Genomic DNA, 20,127 nt, shown 5'->3' with positions numbered 1-20,127 from the left:
CAGTTTTCCTGTGTTACTTCAAGCCCACTCAATTCAAGTTTTAAAGTCTGTAATATTAGGGGGGGTTGTATTTATTTAAAACCAGCTGATTTGACCTTGACATCTGGACGTAAATACAGTAAACAGTCATTCAGTGTTAACCAAGGTACCAGAGTTCACATCTGCATCAATCAGAACTGTTCTCTTTGCAGAATATGTACTCCTCTACTCTTGTTCTCTGACTTGGCAACATGGTCTACTATGTCTCATAGTATTACATATGCTAAAGAATCACATTTCCTCATTTGCCAGCTCTTTTGTTCTGGTCATGGAATTCCTGAACATCTGAGTAAGATTTGCAGGGTTGGTCAGAATTTATTTTCCTTCCGTTCCAGAAAAACAAAATTAAAAAAAAAAAAAAAAAAAAAAAAAAAAGTTAAAAATATATGACAAAAGTACAGACAAGATTTTTCAGTTTCCTCATCGAAATAGCTGCTAAATTTTCCAAGACTGGATGAGGAACAGGAAAGAGGGAGAAATAACTTTTCTTGAGAGGGGTTGCTTGCAGCTTGTTTTAGTTGTATCATTAACAAGATACATTATGTCTGGTAAAATGTCATGTGTGTTTTTTTCCATTTAGGACTCCTCAGAAATCTTCTTGGCCTGGAGCTATAACTGATGTAGCACTAAGCTGTAAATTATCTCACCATAAATATGTTTTCTATAATAATTACTCAAGTGTTACTGTAATACGCAGTTCTTGTTTTTCCCCAAACATCCTCATATTTTTATAAAATGACAATGAATGCTTGAATTATTGCTCAAAATTTCCTAAATCGACTTAAGATAAAACTTAATTTCTATGAAAAATTATAACCCTTTTTTTGAGTATTATATTGTTTTCATTATATTTTTCATATGACTATAAAACCCCAAAACTATTTAGTAGACAAAAGATAACTTTTGTAGACAGTTGTAAGAAAAGAGAAGGATTTATTTAATGTCCCTAAAAATACATAAGTAGATAAACCAGAATTTTTAACATGTGTTTTTTTTCTTAGCGTGAAGATTTTATGATTCTTGAAACTAAATAATTTTGGGGGGAAAAATGGCTGGAGGGTAAAAACCAGACTGCAGAAATCCTCTTCTTTGACTAACTTTTGTGACTACTCTAAATTGACCACTTGTTTCCCCAACTAATCTCCAAACAGAGGGCATATCCCTTTCACTTGCAAAATGCTCTCACACAAAATGAATTACCTTCCCACCACCCTGGTTACTTGCCAAGGAGTACTTTATTTTTCCACTAGGAAAAAGAAAATCAACTTGTATTTTTCTTGCTAGAGCCTTCTGCATTTTAATTCTGAACTCTGAATGAACATCAGAGAGGCCTTATGATGTTTTGCACAAAAGTGCCTGTGTTCTTAGTTTTACTCAGGGTACCCAAAATAGCATGCAGTAAGCAGTGTTGTACTGTGAGTTTTCAAAAGTAAAAGCAGAATTGACTTATACTGGCAGAAAGCTGTAACTCTTAAAGCTTTCTGAGGATCTGTGAAGTAAAACAGAACTTCTTACTTCTCTGCATCACCTTTCATTCAACTTTTGCAATACCCACTTCTTTATACCTAGAAGGCCTGAAGTTACACAGGTAAGATATCTCTATATTTTTTTCTTTATTGTCTTCTGAAATCAAATTTAAAACATTTATCTGGGTGTCTCCAGTGCAAAAAACACAAAAGGCAAAGACAAACCCAGGAACACTCAAAACCTCTAGAAAGAGAAATCTCCTTTTGTTGTTTCCTCAGAGTCCACAGTCTAACTTCTATATCTGTAGAATTCCAACTTCCTGAATTGAATTTGCCACAGGAAATACTTACTAAACCTGTTTTGTGTTAATTTGCACATTAAAATTTTCATGTTGATTATGAGTCTGTTTTTCCAAGCCCTCCACCTCTGACCAAAGTGCTTGTGATTGCTTCAGCTACACTCATGCAAGTGGTTGTCACTAAAATGTGTTTGCAATTTCTGAGGGTGACATCAAGAAGAGGGAAAACTCTCGTGTTTTAAAGGAAACACTCCCTGCCTTGATACTCTTCTTGTTAGTGTAACAGTAACAATATCTTATGTCTTGTTTCCATTGACATTTCTTTCCCCTTTTTTCTTTATAACCCTACACATAGCAACTACAGTCTTTCAGACCACAAGAAAATGTGTACCTCTACTTTTGTCAGATCTGGAGTGTAAAATGGTAATTTCTTAATAAATAGATTTTCAAACAGCAGTGTAGTATATATACTAGTAAACTGTTTGCATTGCATGTTTCTTTTGTAACCCTTCTATTAGGAGATACAGCTAGAATTTATTTTTCATGTTCAAACTTTTCAAATAGACTGTAGCCAAGAAACAGACACTAGAACATAGCCCAGAGATATTTAATAGCTGTTGATTTATTATTAAAATGCTGAATATCTGTCACCTTGTTCATTTCTACAAATTATTTTTGTACGAAACTGTTGGGAATTACATGGCATTAGGATTATATCATTATTTTTTAATAGATTGTTATTTAGAATCAGTTGTGGCTGCAAAATCAGTCCAGACAAACTACCTTTATGTTATACCTGGATAAATTTGTACTAAGATCTACAAACTCAATTTTAGGAGTTATAATGATAAAGTTCAATGTTCAGCATTTTTCCATTAGAAGTGTTAAAGCAAGCACTTACATAAAATGAATATAGGGCTGTGTCTGGAGTTCAGGCTTTCTGCATTTTTACAGAATAAAAAAATGCATTGATTAAGAGCTAGCAGAAAACGAAAATCCATTCTTGGAATTATTTTTTAGGTAATGGAGAGAGGATGAAAGAGAGACCTGCTCACAAAATACTCCAAGAAAAGTAGCTTAAAAGTAAAGAGCAAAGTCACAAATATATTATGGAAAACCATGCATTTTTAGAACTAAAATGTAACTATTTTTACCTGGTCTAAGGTAATTTATGAAGTGATAATGTACACTTTATATTCAAAACTGTAAAAATGTATAATGTCTCAAAAAATGAACTCAATATACTTCTCTGCATCAGAATGTTTTACAATTACCAACATGAAGTAAATTTCAGACACTATCAATACAATTAGATATTAAAATAAGAAAGCAATATTTGATACGTTATACAGGCAGATTTTAATGATGCCCATAGTTTAAACTGCCGGTTTTTTCTCATCATTAGCCTTTGGTTTATTTGCTTTATACTTTATAATTCTTTTGGGTGAAATTTCCATTATGTAATCTTTGCATCACATTCACTATAAATATATTTGGAAACTTCCTGTTTAGCTTAATCAGAAAGATTTGGCTATTTCTTATATCACTTTAATTTAAAAGAATTAATTTTGCCAATAGATCTAACAATACAATAGATAATATTGAATTAAAATGTTAGTTCCTTTTTAGGTGAAAACTATTATTATTCTTTTACTTTGTAAGTCACAGAATAGGTTCCACCATAGTCCCTAATTTTTTTTCTATTTCAACTATGTTCCAGCCCCTTTGATTCTAAATGGAGAGAGATGTAACGTCTTTCTTATCTCTGCTTCCAATCTCCTTTACCTAACAAAATATTTGCTTCTGAAAATGAATGATTCAAAGGGTCAGAAATTGTGCATGGTAGCCTCTGCTATCCTGGTTATCCTGGATTCATTCCAGACCCTGCTAACAATGTTGACAAGGTACACATCCATTACAGAGGAAGTTGATGCGGATGGAGCAATCTCAACTAGACCACACGGGACAGACCTGGGAACATAATTGTGCTTTGGATACCCATATCAAGGTCTCCTCCACATGTTCATTGCCTGTAGCATAAAAGAAATTGCAGCTTCTCCTGCTGACAAGATGTAACTGTTAACGATGTTTCCAAAAGAACATTACTCCCAGGCTTTCTATCAGGGACACAAACATAGTGAAGACCTTGTCAATGGAAGGTGGTATTAAATTAGAATCCCTTATTCCCAGGCCACCTGACCTAACTGTTATAGCAAACTACTTTTGAGACAACAAAATTAAGGAAAAAGGATATTCGATTAGGAAAAAGGCAGGAAAAAAGAAAGTAAAACCTCAGAGTTTGTATCTGCAAATATAGTACTGGAATTAAAAATATGATAAAACCTGAAATAAGATTACGAAGACTATCTTATATTTTCTGATGCAATGTTAAATCTGTGGAGGGTAAACTCTTTTTTGCATCGACCTTATATATATTTTTATAATTTTTGAGAGACCATTGTTGCAACCTTAAAGTTGTTACCTAAACAGTAGAGGAAGTGTAAGATGTCACTTAATATTGTCCTCTTTTTTTTTTCTTACTTTTTACATGGAATTATGACACACTGAAAACCAAAACACATCCTATTAGAGTAAATTATAAAAAGTAAATAACAAAAGAATAATTAAATTAAGTGACTCAGAATGGTCTTTAAGTATTGATTGTGATTAAAACCTAGCCAGAATACAATATATCTGTGGAATAAACGCTTTTCAGTATTTTAGAGATGATTTAGACAATGTTAAATAAAATAGAAAATTAAAGTTCTTGAAGTTTTATTTTGGTTGAAAATTTTCTGTTTAAGACTGTTTTTACAAGTATATTAGGCAATATTATGTATTGCTATTATATTAACAAATATTTCAAATGCTTTCCCCTCATTGTCATGCAGCATAAAGCATGGCTTTTCATTGTTAGCATTCTGATGGTGTAGTCAAACTGACAAGTTCTTTTTAAATACGAAGGTCACAAAAGTTAAAATGGATTTAAAGAGACGAGCCTTGTCAAATCATGAAGACACTGTAGTTACACACTCCTTTCCCTGTAGAGAGCCATCTAAGAATGGTGAATAAGACATCTAGAGAATGTTGGGAATATCAACGTCCTGCAGTTCATAAGCAGAAGTGGGATAATGAAATCTGTCAAAACCGGTCAGAAAAAAAAAAGAGGATCAAAAAATTTGCAAAGAAAACTTTGTTCATTTAATATCTCTTCATCAGTTTTAAATTGTCAAATGAGATCTAGGCATCCCGAACATAATTTATTGGGAGATGGAGCAAGGATCTATGTCTTATCTTGCTTTGCAAACAGATTGTGGTTCACTGGATATAGTCACAAGTGAATGGAGTTCACTCTCTAGAAGTTTCACGCAGAGTGATTAAACATGGGAATCAAAAACCGAAAAGGCATAAATCTTTGTTAAATCATTAATCTCTGATTTCTGAATGATTGGACAAATTCTGAAAAATTCAAGAAATCTGACAACAAACTTCATAAATAAAGCAAGAAACTTCATAAATGAAATCATAACACAGCAACACGTAAGAATTTATACAATCCAAAATACTCTACATTTTTTCTGCATTTTTTTTAGAAATGTGCTGAAAATCGTCATACAAGCACATATGCTAATAACACAAAAACATACTCTGTGTTACATGTTGGTATAAGCACGTTTATACAAACTGCTACAGAAGCTCCCTAGTGCCCTGATGCATTGTCGTGTATTTTTGAGGAGATGGAAACAAATTAAGATCAGTCCTAATTTTGCTTACTTTTTGACTTATCTATGAAATTTGAAGCAATATGAAATGAGATATTTTTAATTTTTTTTTGTCTAAATGGAGAGAATTTCTTCTCTCTTTCATACTTCAGGTGAAGAAAGCAAAAAGAGGTCATTGTCCACGGGTCCACAAGCCATGGTATTTTGTTGTACTCATTATACCCTTCCCAGATGCTTCAACTTCCCATGAAGCCTGCAGAAAACTTCAGGGAGAGAATAGAAAGGAGGACATGTGCCAATACAGTGCAAACTATAAAGCCCCCATCTTTGCTAAGAAGTTAGAAACCAGTAGTAGTTTTGATTACTACTCTGTTCAACCACAAGCAGCTGACTTCTCACTCTATCTTTCTCCATGTGATGCAGCTAGTTGTTGGAGAAGATTAAGTGTACTGCTGGTACTCTCTTTGTGTATCACTGTGATATATATTGACTAGGTCAAAATTTACCCTCAACAACAATTCCCAATGGTAGATGAGATAGAATGATTTATGCTACTTTATATCCTCTGGAAAATAAAAAAGATATTTCCAGATAAATGAGGATGACAACTAGGTTTACAGCACAAAAATGTGGTACCTGTATTGGTTTTCCCCTAACATCAGATTTAACATATAAATTGAATTGGTTTCAAATGCCAGGTCATTAGATAGCTGGTACACATGGCTATTTTCATAAAAGACTGACCCAGAAAACATATAAATAGCATTTGGAAATGATGCATAGAGACAAACTGTGATGATTGCTCAGCTTTTCCTATGCATGCTTTCAGGAGTGTGCAAATGTTATAAAATTAGACCCATTTTCTGGTACCTTACATGCAATTTTCTTCTACTCATTCCTTTATCTCAGCTATTTTGTTAAGTGATCATATTATGAAAAGATTTTTTTCCCACTTAAAGATTACAGGAAAGCAGAGCCTAGACTCAAAGGTTGTCACAATTTAAGACCAATTTGGCAGTGTGGAGACTAAATGGGCTCAGTTACCTGAATATTTTAATCAGAGCTATTTTACAAGTGACACTATTCCTCTGGCCTGCAACCTGTAGCAGGGGCAGAGATGGTGCAGGTCAGATGAGCAGTTCCCACCCTGCGGTGTTCAGTCTTTGATGGGTCTCTCTGGTTTTCTTTTAGAGTTCTTCTAGGTGTACACAAATAGTTTCTCTCCTCACGTGCTTTGGGGGTCCCTCCTCTATGTACCTCTCTGAGCGACCTCAGTCCCATCAGCTGCTGGTTCGACAGGTAATATCTGACTGGGATTCCTCATTCAAATACCCACAGCCCATACCTGTGCCTGTCTTTGGGCCCTTTGGAGCTTTTCTCATCTGCTGGTGGCTCCTGCAACCAGGAGTAGCTAAGACAGAGCAGCACTGCAAGCTGCATGCAATGGGAGCCAAGCCCCCCTCAAGTGCCAACTCAAGACTGGATCCTGAAGTATCCTCATTCTGGTGGGCAGAGCTGATTAATTCCGCCACCACTTTCTGAACAACCCAGACATGAAACTGCTCGCTCTTAGCAACCCAGCACTAACAAAAAAGAAAAAGAGTTTTATTATATTGAGTCCTTAAAGACAAAACCTAAGAATTAACCTAAAAAAACCCCTAATAATTGAATTTTAAAAAGAAGGTATTTCTTAGTAGATAATATTGTTTATTTCTCCAAATGAAACTATTCTCTCAGAAGAGAAGAAAATAAAGAGCAAGATCTTACTCCCAAATGTAGTGTCTACAAGCATGGGTTTGTTGCATGTATGAAGCATTTAAAGACACTCTGAAATATACATTTATATTCACATTTTCCAGATATATTATAAAAACTGCAAAAGTAAATAATTTAAAGATGTGAATAACTGGTAAGCTGTAGTAAATCATGGATTTTTTACTTTTCTCTCCATTGGGTTCTTGCTTGTTTATTCTTTTTTTTTTCCCTGATAGATAACCACTCCAGAATAATAACTGACTTCTAAGTGGAGAAATACTGCTTAAGTCTGAGCTACTACAATCTGATTCAGTCCATTTTGATTCAAATGAAAACAAGACAGCACAGCAAAAACTGTTGTATCATAAAAATGATAGACTGTATTCCTGAGCATTACTAATCATAAATGTCAGAGAGAGTAAAAAGTATACCATTTCAGTAGGATATCTGAAGATACACTCTTTTGGAACAATTTCAGTGGCCTTTCACAGGCAACAACTTTAGATTTCTAGGAATTCATAATTGTTGCGTGTAGGCTTTCTTTTTTTTACATCTGGGTATGTTGGAGCAATACTCATTATACCTAAACCAGGGGAATGAACGTACAGGCTGATGTGGCAGAGCCTTTGGAGAATTAATTGATGTCAATAAAAGACTGAAATCATATTTATCTGTAATGCATGAAAAATGTGAGAGTTTTAGTGTATATGTAACAAAATCAAAGGAAACTCTGAAGTGAAGTAATAAAGAAAACTTAGTTCTTCTTCAATGTTTTCTAATATCCAAAAGTTGGATGCTTCTTTTCTTTCTGCATGACATAGCATTTAGGATTTACACATGATAGTATGACACCATAATATTATGACATTGCAATCATATTGATCATAAATCTTAGTAATCACATGAAGGAAAAGTATTCTGGCAATCAGCTGTGTTAAGCAGGGGTTCAAAACGTGTAGGCAAAAGGTTAACTGAAGTTTTGGGTTTTGTTTTTGTTTTTGGACAATGTTATTCCTCTTGTCCAGTCTAGAGGCAAATGATTTTGAAAAGGTTCTTATATTATAATTCAAAGTAATCAGTACCAAGACGATAAATAGCATGTTTTTTAAGAATTTCAAACATTATTTTAAATTAGTTCATCTATGAGAACTTTTTGTTCTAGTCTAATTTCCTTTTCTGGAATCATCTTTCTCTACCTAAAATGTAAAACATTCTGAACAGAGGAATTGTGACTTGTTTGTAGATGTCTCTAAGTAATTTATTAACTCTGGACAGAAAGAGACTGATTTAGACTCCACATGCTAGTTACCTGTCTTACACTCTCGTAAAATATAGATGCCTTTCTCTTTCCACTGACTATTGAGGGAGTCTGTGTAGGCACATTACACTAGGTGTTTACTTTTCAGGTGTTTAAATTAATAAATGTCGTCTTAAGAAAAAATGGGAGTTTCAGGTTTATATTATTAAGTGTAAAAATGCTATCAGTGCTATAAAATAAACATTCACAGGCATGAGAAAAATTAGACAAACTCTTAGGTTATTACTAGACCTATAGTACATATGAGTTCACAGTAGACATTTCATTTCTAATATTTCTAATACTTCATTTTGTAGTCACTATTTTTTAATAAAAGAACTTTATTCCAATGCTATGATTTGTTCTTCTGGTGATAAAATTAATTTTATACCTCATTTTGCAGTTGTATTAGCCGACAATTATTCTAGGAGTAGAATTAATTGACACAAATAGTATTAATAAGGGCGATGCAATAAAATAGTAAAAGGTAACAAGTAAAAAGCTAAAAAGCAAAATAAATCCCTAAAAGCAAAATAAATATTTTGGACACTGATATATCTTGTTAAAGTGGCAGTGGGTACTGAGGAAAAGCATTGGATGTTTTTTACTCAGCAGAAACTGTGAATAAGTTTGATTTAACTGAGGTGAGAGGCTGCAAATTGATTTCTTGATTCATTTAGGACACAGTCAGAGGTAGCACATAGAAAACCCTGGAGAAAAGAGAGCAACATTATTGTTTCCTTCCTTAATAGGTGTAAAAGGTTGGAACTCTGTCAAGTGGCAGCAAGTTCATCTGTGTAAAAGACACTATAAGGTATTTGCCCATCAGACTCATAGATTGCTTGATGCGAGGCAGAACCATGGGTGACAGCCTGAGCAGCTGCTGATGGCTTACTGCCTCCCACAGCTGGGGGAAGGAGATAACTGGGATTCTGAGCCAGCCCAACCCTGTTACCAGTCACATCACCGAGCTCAGGTATGCAGGATACAACTACACTGCTGACAAATTGCGAGAGGTTTATTAGTCACAACCTGGTCTGTCTCGCGTGATATTGCTTCCTGAAGTTAACAGTTAGTTAAAGATTGGTTTGAAATTCCTTCACAATTAGCTATAACTCAGTTAAAAAAAAAAAATCAAATGTAAAGATGTATATTCCCACATCCCCCTCTAGAGAGGAAATTAATTTAAAGAAAACAAGTTTTGAAAAATTAAAATCTTAATCTTTATAGTTTTCCCATACAAAACCCACTGCTTTAATTTTTAAACACCAACATATTTATAAACAATGATCATAAAATACCATAGAAACAATTTTCTGTTTTTCTAAAAAAAGTTTCATTCAAGTACCTAGCACTGATGACACTGACTTAAAGATTTTTAGACGGCATACCTCAACAGTAATTGCTTTATATCTTCAGGACATAAGTTAGGTAGCTATAGACATGTAATGGCAAGTTTGCATACAAGTCTGTAGGTTTTAAACTGTTTATCATTTTTTAAAAAATAAATTACATATACAAATAAATAAAAGATAAACAATTTCATAGCATGTTCATTAAATTGCATATAAGCTCTTCAGTTTGCAAACACAAGTTGGTGTTCTTTTTTTGGTCATTTACAAAGGCACAACCTGGTTGTACAGGAATAGTCTACCAGTGATGCTAATAATATATTAAAAAAAAACCCTTTTAGTGTTGGAAGCTATTTTATACTATTAATTTGTGAACTAATTCTAAAAGTATGCATATATTTAGTTCCTGTTTTGTTATTCAGTAGTCATAATACACTCTAACTCTTCCATTTCTGCATCTGTGATAAAGACAACAAAAATTATTATAATTTCTTTCACTTGTAATTTTCTTGTGGGTTGCGATTATAGCAGGGGAATTTTTTTGCCAAGTTTTGCAATTAATCTGCCATTTGCTGATAACATTATGTAAAACCTGTAGAGTTCAATTTATTCCATTGAACTCAACCCAGTCAAAGACCTCTTTCTATAAAGAAAGTTAAGAAGGATTTTAGTTATCAGATGGATAAAGGGATTAAACTCTGCGTATTTTCTATTTTACATTGTGATATTTATATATCAGTTAGAATATTGTGCTAAAATATAATAAAATTATATTATCTTAAAATTATATTTTTCTCTCTGTTATTTTCATCCTTCTGCTTCTCACACAGAAATAAATGCTGTAGTTTTGGGGATATTGTAGAAGCATTCTAAGGAGAAATGAGCATTCGGATTTAGATGTGATGGGGTTGGAAGTAGTTCTTAGATGTTGTATTAAGTTGCTCAACATACTCAACACTATACAAGAAAAAACCCTGTGACATGAAAAGATTAACCGTAAGCTTCGAAAGAAACTACCTTTACTAAGGAGTTGAAGCCATAAACATGCTGCAAGCATCCCAGTCACCATCCTACCTTATCAGACATTTTCCCCCTTCAAACCTTCTCCTCTACTGCACAAGTAGTAAATAACCCAGAAAAAAACAAAACAAAACAAAACAAAACAAAAACCTCAAACAGTTTCTTAGTTTTGGAGTTTATTTCTGAGGGGGTTTGTTTGTTTGTTTTAGTTTGTTCAACTCATAGCATACAATGAACATAGCATTCAAAGAACAAGAAGGACTGTCCAGGGCAGAAAAAGTGTCTGGTGTTAGATAGAAGAGAGAGAAAAGGCAGGCTAAAGTCACAGTGCTATTGAAAAAAGTTGTTAAACTCTAAGCGATAAATTGTAAACTATCCTTTAAGAGGATTGCAGAAGAGCAAGGTAGTCCTCTAAGGGGGTAAAAAGGGGACTCTTACAATTCATTTACCATTAATCACAAAACTCCCCTGAATTTTCGATGCTGAACAATGTTCTACTGAAAGCCAGTGGAAGTGCTCTTCAAGGTGAAGTGCTTTCATTACAGAGGAATTATGTGCCCTGTATATTAAATCAATTGCTGTTTCCACAAAGATGGAGTTGTAAGACTGAACTGCAAGAATCCTGATAACAGATCATACTTTGGTTTAAGGTTACCTTTTCAAAAACCTTGCTTGGTTTCTATTTGATCCTAGCTGCAAGTAGTTCAACATCTAGTTTGATATTAATATTTAAAGAAAAATCAAATGCTTTGATCCACAGATAAAAATGCCTGCCATCTTTTCCTGTTTAATATGAACCAACTGGATTTGCATGAGATAATTTCTTTCCCATTTCATTCTCTTTCACAGAGAAATATAATCCTTTTTTCTTGGAGGTTGTGTGTGAATATTTCGTGCAAGTTTAGTTTTACCTAATCCTTCTTGACACTATTTCAGCAATGAGTAGAATCAACACATTAGATTTATTTGTTACTCTACAGAGTAGAGCTTATTTTAACGTTCTACTAAGAAAACTTGAAGCACTTGTATTTCTTTATCTGGAAAATGATGCTTTCTATCCAGTGGGGATTTTTTTGTTTTGTTTTCACATTACTGTGCTAGTGTTCTTAGAATGGATAATGACCCTGGCCCCTTCCCAGAGAAGGGGATTTCTGTGCTGTGTTTAAGATTCCATAACACCATGCCAATACTCTATCCCTGTTTCTACTCCTTTGATACCACACAGAGAAGGTGAAACAGTACAATAACATAATCAGCATTAGTGACTTCTATTTTGAGTCATATTTCAGTTACAGGCAAGAAGGTCACAAAAGTAATTTGAAGGAAAATGAGAGTGAAAATGTACAGAATTTAGTTTCCTGGCTGACAGGCGCTGGCAATAACAGCAAGAACTCAGGACTAAAATATTTTTATTGTTCTTTTGTACATGCTTCTCTGTAGCAAAACCAGGAAACCAGGGAGTAATCCCAGTTTCTCCCTTCTCAAATTTTCAGCCAGTTGTCTAGGTACTTTGATTTGGTTTTTTTTAAAACAAAGCACTAATGAAATTATGATGCATTATTGAATGAAGTTTTAATCCAAGTTAAGTAAGAACATGTCTGTATTTTACCAATACCTTACACAGAAAAAGGCATATGATGTACTTTGTGAAAGCAGTTAAGTATATTTCTGTAATTTAGACCCTAGTTTTAAGAGTGGCCTTTTAATTCTGAGTGTCCAGAGGACAGATATTTTCATTAAAACTAATGCTTATGGTTGGAGACTGAATAGGCTGTAGCACACACAAAGTTCATATGCTCTATAATAACCTTTGAGAGAAAAAAAACAAAAACACATAACCAAAAGAAAACCCAAACCCATATATATATATATGTATATATATATATATATATATATATGAATTCAGAATTACAGGACAATCTTCTAATAAAAAAATATTTTCCATAAAAAATCTCTAAAAACTCATAATGTGCTGAATAGCAATGGAGGTTGGAGAAGGAAGATGAGAGGAAACCTATCATCAAGGCAACTGCGTATGTTATCTCAAAACTCATGAGAACTTCCCATACAAAGCAAAACTTATTTAAAATCAACAACAAAAAAACCCAACAAAAAAACCCTTATCGTTGTATGAGACAACATAGAAATTTATGATTGTAGCATATCTGTTTTTGTTTTCTTTCACTTTTGTTAACAATCTTCTTTTTATTTACCTGAATAGTTTTCCATGTCCTGTTGACTCTCAAGACATTTATCTACTGTTTACAAGTCCTGGACAGGAAACTATAAAAGGACCTGATCTGCCGGAAATGATCGGAGATAGTTGGAATGAGTCAAAATAGAAATCCAAGGATAAAATCTAATGGCATGATGAGCTCACATCCATGGAGAAATATAGATGTCAGTCTGCTCCTTGAATTAAATGTGCAGGGGAAACTTACAGGTTCAATATCCTATTGAAAACTGGAATTAGAATTAAAATACAGGAAAAGAATGAAGTAAGGCAACATAGAATAAAGCTGTAGTGGCAATTCCCATTTGAGCTGGTCTTTTCACACTTGTAGGGTTAAAGTAAAAACCTGGTGTACTCAGGAATCTCATGAAAAAGTAATACAGAATTCATTAATTAAATGAAATAGAATTTGTTCTCTAAGACATTTGAAGTTATAGGTAGATTTGATGATTAAAATGTCCCTATCTATTTACTAGTGCAATGTTCCCAAAGAATGTTTATTATATCTATAATATTTACCAATGCTATTTAGAGAAGCTGCAATGCAGCTTTACAATTTCAATCTGTCCAGTTTCTAAATGTGGCGTAAAACAGAAGGTGTGGAAGGAGGGAAAAATTAAACAGAGAGAAAAAAACCTGTTACTGTTCTCAGAGTTAGTGGGTGATCTTAAATCAAGTTTAAGATTTTCAGTTTGTGATCAAGAAGCTGAGAAGCAGGGAATTGTCTGAACTTAACAAATATGTAGTTATTTTTTAATCCTTAATTTTTACATCCATCTTGACACCACCCAGCATAACTGTTGACTAGGCCATACTCTTAATCCAAAAGTATGCAGCGACCCTAAGTAAATCATGATGCCCATGACAAAATTATGTGGTTCATAACACATTGTTCCAAAGACTTCTCCTTCAGTCTTGCTGTTCCACATTTGCTTACCTCAGCACTGCTACTGCAAATTATATCTATGGAATGGGAACAATAACAATTAACTCCAGTCCCATTGTTTTCACTAGATTGTGAAAATCTAAGTATGCCATCCTCTCTTTCTGTCAAATCCACATGGCCTTTATGGAATTTAACAGCTAAATTTGGGAATTTTTTTCAAAAAAATTCTTAATAAATTAATAACATAACTCATAACCTTTATTAAAAATACTGTTACCATACCCTGGTTTCCTGTTCCTCTTCATTCTCCTTGGCTTTTTGGGGCGTTTACTATCTAACATACAAATACTTTTGAGACAGCTTGGGGCAATCAAAGCCCATTTTTCACTAACTAAGGAACTGACATTTATTAAATATATAATCCATCGACTTTATAGACCTAAATAATTTAAGATCATTACTGTCTGCAGGATATGAGCTCTGGCTTATATAAACTAGTGAATTAAGTCTTTGTCCATTGAGTTACTATGACAACTTCATGGACTTTCCAGTTTCAGTTGGCTTGTAATGAATTAAAGTCAGAAACTCAGGCAGACTCCTGAAAGAAGGAGAATTATGTGGACAAAACTGGCTTTAAAGAAGTGAGATATCCATAGAAACCTATTACAGTAATTTCTTTTGTAAAAACTGATTTGAGGGGGAAATTTAAACGTTCTGATTTAGTGAGTCTTGGTATCTCCAAAAGTTCATGCATATTTGTGTGTTTATATGCGCTAAAGTTATCCACTCAGCTGCACAGTAAGGAAAGAATGCTCTAGAGCCTGATGAAGGAAAGGAAATGTCTATGAAGCAGGCATGTCAATGGCAAGGTCCCAGGCCAAGACGTGGTTTGAAAAGTATCCACTCCTTTCAACGAACTCTGAAGAACAATTTCTTTACTGCACATTTTAATGTGCCACTGTGAAGGGATTAACTTTGAAAAAAGTACCCAAAGTCTTGCACATAACTTTTAGAAAATATGAAAAGGTCTCCTATATCCTACCCTGAGATTTTATTAAAACATTGCTTTCTGGAGGAAATTCCCCCATGTCTCTCACAAACAGTAATTAATGCAGTGAAGGATGGGAATTACAATCTGTGCTTTTTTTTTCCTCCTCTTCTTCATGAGTTGCTGTCGAAATTTACAGAGATATATAGAAGTTACTAATATAAATTGGTAATGATCATAGCAGAAACAGTCGTGGTCTTATTTTGCCAACTAAACACCATAAATGTCTAATTTTTATAGGTAAGTTACCAAGATCATATAAATCATACTGATTTTAGAAAATCAATATGGATAATAATATGAAAGTAGTTGTACCCATTCAATTTTATCCATATTTCAAATATTTTCATATTTTCATATATCATTTTGTTTGGTGTTGTTTAGTTTCTGGATTGTGTTTTTGTTTTGTGGTTTTTTTATAGTTTATCTTGTTATTTTGTGTCTTCATTCAGAAATTTTTTCCAGGAAATTAATATTTCACCGTTACATATTCTTACTTAAAATAAATAAACACACAAATCCTGGAGATGCCAACTCTTTAAACATGTATCATCTGTGGATAAATTGGCTATTTGCAAAGACTTCATGTTTCTTAGATCAGCTCCCAAGCCTTCTGTTTCCTGCTCGTTAACAGAGTTATTCACGAATCTTTGAAATCTTCTCAGATTGCTTCTGCCTTCCATGAACTCTGCTCCTTTCTTGACTGCAAAAATTCCTTTGGTAGTACATGTTGGGCCACATTATTATCGAGGTCTGATAACAATGACTTCTATAGTTTTCTTAATCCTTTCAGCACACCACACTAATGTCACAGCATCAACACCAGCCTTTGGTGTTTTTAATATCATTTTGAAATAACTGGGAGAGTACTTCATACTTAACAGAGTGCTCAGCTACTTTCTATCAAACATGGGGCTCTTGCATTGAATTTTGGCGATTCCTACATATTTCAGATGAAAGGACATAAAATCAAGCAGAAGTAATATTTCTGAATAACTTTAATTGAGCTATACTGGATATATCTATAGATTTTAGGTAAGTAAGATATTAAAGCCAGGGAGAAAATTGAAATGTGCAACGGACCTGTCTGCTGGTTTCCAAAGCCCTGCTCAACAGCAGTGTGCACTAACCAGAAGGCAAGTTATCCTCTGAATGCCTCCTGTGGACTGAAATGCGCCTGGCTCAGTACAATTTGTGCCACTTTCTGATACAGGTCTGACTCCATGTACAGATTCTTCCTTTCTTTCCTAGTCACTGCATGAAAATCAAGTCTTGCATTTGAAACATCAGACTCTTCTAGTCTCTCGCTTCTTATCACTTACCACTCACCATAATTATTACCCTACTAAATTCATCCTAGACAGCATTTACTTTTTGTGTTAACTCCTCATGTTTCTGCCTCTCTCCTCTACTTGCTTCTTGGCTTAAGAAGCTTCTTCAATTGAAAGAAAAAGTAGGTGATGAAGTTTAAAAATGTTGAGTCTGATTGTGCATTTTAATAATTTTGTAACACATAGAGCATTGAGGATACCTGCTCAGTTGGAGATACAAAATCTAAGGCTACAAAGTACATAAGAGCTCTTGAAATAGGCAAAATTACCCTCTGAACGACTGACAGAGAGTCTGGCTCAACAATATAATACAGCACAATTTATTTTTTATAATAGGCTTCTAAGAAGTAAAATATCAAAAGAAATCTGCACAGAGAGGTCTCTTTGAGAGATAACATTGAGCAGAGAAGCAAAAGAGGCTCACACAGGTAACGAGAGGAGAATGACATACAAAGAGGGAAAAAGCTTGTCTAAAGATGCAATAAACTGTTATTGCAGGTGACCTATAGCAGTGGGGACAGAGTTGACAGGTGAATAGGTAATTCATTAATCTTTTGTGCAAATAGGAAAAGTTTTTTAATGAAGAAAGGGAAAAAAAGTGGGGCGGGACATTCAGTGGCTCAGCTTCTCAGTGAGAAAGAAGGCTTGAATGTAGGCTAGAAAGAGGAAGAATCATATTGTAGTAAGAGAAAAAAAATGGTTGGAAAAGCAAAGAAATTAATGAAAAGTCTAAAAAATTGGAACAGAAAATATGGAGAAATAAAAAAAATACTTTTTCAGCTTCAAAGATATCTGAGCAGCTGGCTTTCTTCTATCAAGGGCATTAGTCCAGGAGATAAGTAATCTTGATAACAATAAGAATTAACTGAATTAACATCACCTGAATTTTGGGGGTACTCTGAAGTCTTTAGCTTAGCTATGTTGAATTTTTAATCCAATTTTTCTACTGCTCCAACACCTTTTTGTTTTTAATTTTCCCATCAAAAAAAATTTAATATACTTGAAGAATTACCAGAACGTAAGGACCCAAGATAAAAGTATGTTGAAAGAGCAGCACGCATGGGTATTCAAGGTACCAAATAATAGCTAGGAACTTCTCAAAGGATATTTCCTACATTGATATAATACTTCACAAAAACCACCCAACAACACAGTGCAACCTGAACTTGACTTTTAAAAAAGCAAGTTTCAACACAGATTCTATGTGCTGTTCCTGACTTTCCTATTAATGGATTTTTAGTCAAAGTGAATTAATAATTAATAAGAATTTCCAAAGATATCTTAATTTGATTCAAGGTAAGGACTACATTGAATGATAATGAAAGTAGAAACAGTATTTTCCTCCTATTATAGGATGAAATATATTGCATGTACCAAGTAGCAAGATAAGAGAAAGTGATTTTTTTTTAATGGATAAGTATGCAAATAATTGACAAAAATTATGCTCTGAAACATCAAAAGACAACTTGATCATGAAGAGTGTCAAGACCTAAGTCCCAGATAGTATGTAATTTTGATTGTCTTAATTTTTTTTTTAGCCTGATAATGTTATTTTATGTTATGTTATAATACAGAAATATCAGAAAGGTCTAAATTAACACCTATCCTTTAAAAATAACTTTTAAGTCAAGAAGGTTTGGAGAATGCAGTACCAATAGCTAGAAAAAGCATCCTATTTTTAGAATTTGCTTCATTTATGACTCTTATAAAAAAATTATTCTATTAAAAAATTGCAGAATTTGCAAACCTGATGGGATTTGTTGGACTATGCATGGAAAATTTTATTCCACACCTCGAAACTCAGCAAAAAAGAAATCCTTTTTGAAAATCTTCTACATGAAATTGATTATACAACACCCTTTATGTTTCCTGGATGACCTAATGCTCTGTTCCTATGCTGTTCTGAATACCTCAGTACCTGAGAAGTGTTTACAAAGTTTAATGGAATCAAATAAGAACTGCATTTTATTGATAATTTTTTTATATATGAGAGATTGAAAAAGGATATCAGCCTTTAACAAAATTGATAGAATGAGTGAAGAAAAGATATGTTCCTGGTAGCATAGAAGAACAGTGAAATATTAAAATCAGGAGTAAGGGAGAAACAAGCCTCTGATCATTGAGACCTAAGGAGAACTGAAACTGAGGTTATTCCATTGCATTTTTCCAACTAACTTCCACTATGGTGATGCCCGTAGTGCATGTATGTATGCAAGAGACTTTTTCTGTCTGTGAATTTAAATTATACCTTTAAACTGGATAACCGGATTATTTATCAGAACAGATTTTCTAGTTTATAATGGAAACCCTTAATACTGTTAAAATTAATTGTTCCCTGCTTTATTTACCTTATTGTGCTTTATGACTAAGCAGAGAACAAATGGACTTAATGAAAATTAAAAAAAAAAAAAACCAAACCAAAACAAAACAAACAAAAAACCAACCAAACAAAAAAAAAACAAACAAAAAAACCCCGAAACAAACAAACAAAAAAACCAAAACCTTTCCTTCCTTTTTTTTTTTAAGTGAAGATAGGGTTTCTTTAACTGCTTTTAAGGCACTACTTTCTTGAATATTTATTTACTTTACAAATATAAGATTCATCAAAGATAAACATTAACACCTGATTTAATGTTTCCCATTTACATAGACTGCATACTTTCATTTAAGGTGTTTTCTGATTTATCTCATCTTATGTGGAAAATTAATTCTAAAACCAAACCCAGCAGTTTAACAATAGGTCAAATTCTAGCAAAGAGTATCCTCTTAAATGAAATGTTGAAGCTTCCTTTTATCTCACTTTGGAGGAATTAAACCTCCCCCAAAACCATGGCAAAGGTAAATTTGTTGCACTATTAGTTTGAATGTATGCAAAAAATAATTAAGAATGAATGCAATAAAAGGGACCTAAATCCTGAAAAGAGTTTTGGAGCATTTCATGAAGTGTCATCCTGAAAATCATTTGGCAAACTGATTCAAGTGTGAAGCACAGAATGTGGTCCTCTACATCGTTATGCTGACAAGTGGTTCTTCAGCACTGAGTGGTATCCTGCAGAGCCGAAAATGTTCCAGTAGGATTTGCCCAGTGAATCAAACACCTTGTAATTGAATTTGCTACTTTCCTATAATAAAAAGCAAATGCCAGAAGGCAAGAATTTCTGTTTTTACTGTGTACATGTGTTAGTCTTTTAATCAGCAAAATATTTAACCTAAAATACAAGGGTTTAGTCATAACTTTCTGTACTGCAAACTATCTTAAAAATAAATAATAGTCTCAGTTGAGGAAACCTACAATTAAAACTAAATATTTACTTATTTTTAGTGTAGAGAGTGCAGTTTACCACACCTACTGGCATAACTGAATCTTTTAGCATCTCAGCATCTGTTTACCAAATCAATTTTTACATCAGAATATAATTCCTGAAGCTATTGAATGTCTGCAGAAAACGAACATAATTTTTCATAAAGTTAAGTCCTAAGGTAAGCATTTCAATTTTCCGTTAGCTAGGAAGCATCTGGACTGACATAGGAAACAGCTGTATGGCAAAAAGTCTCTATATAAAACATGAAATATAATCATTAATTTACCAGTGTTTAGACAAGAGACATAGATATTCCTCCTTCATTTTTCTTCCCTACAAGAAAGTAAAGTAGGAATATCTGTGTCTAGTCTATGAAA

General features: G+C 33.6%; 1 protein-coding gene across 5 annotated transcripts in view; it reads left to right on the top strand.

Moving 5' to 3' along the window:
* LOC113950783 (cadherin-19-like) overlaps positions 1 to 20,127 on the top strand; it is a 115,453-nt gene that overhangs the window by 47,116 nt on the left and 48,210 nt on the right. Inside the window, exon 1 of one of the 5 annotated variants that reach the window (XM_027651008.1) lies at positions 1,503 to 1,627. The exons of 3 other annotated variants lie outside the window; for them this stretch is intronic. The gene's annotated coding sequence lies outside the window, so the exon portion shown is untranslated. Of the gene's footprint in view, positions 1 to 1,502; positions 1,628 to 16,178; positions 16,190 to 20,127 lie in introns of those variants that run through there. One more of the 5 variants, XM_027651009.1, reaches the window with a different exon arrangement.

This window comes from Corapipo altera, unplaced genomic scaffold (assembly GCF_003945725.1).
Source record: "Corapipo altera isolate COAL_440 unplaced genomic scaffold, ASM394572v1 24, whole genome shotgun sequence".
In the NCBI taxonomy this organism is placed as follows: domain Eukaryota; kingdom Metazoa; phylum Chordata; class Aves; order Passeriformes; family Pipridae; genus Corapipo; species Corapipo altera.
The sequence above is the reverse complement of the archived record's forward strand: the minus strand, read 5'-3'. Positions and strand labels throughout refer to the sequence as shown.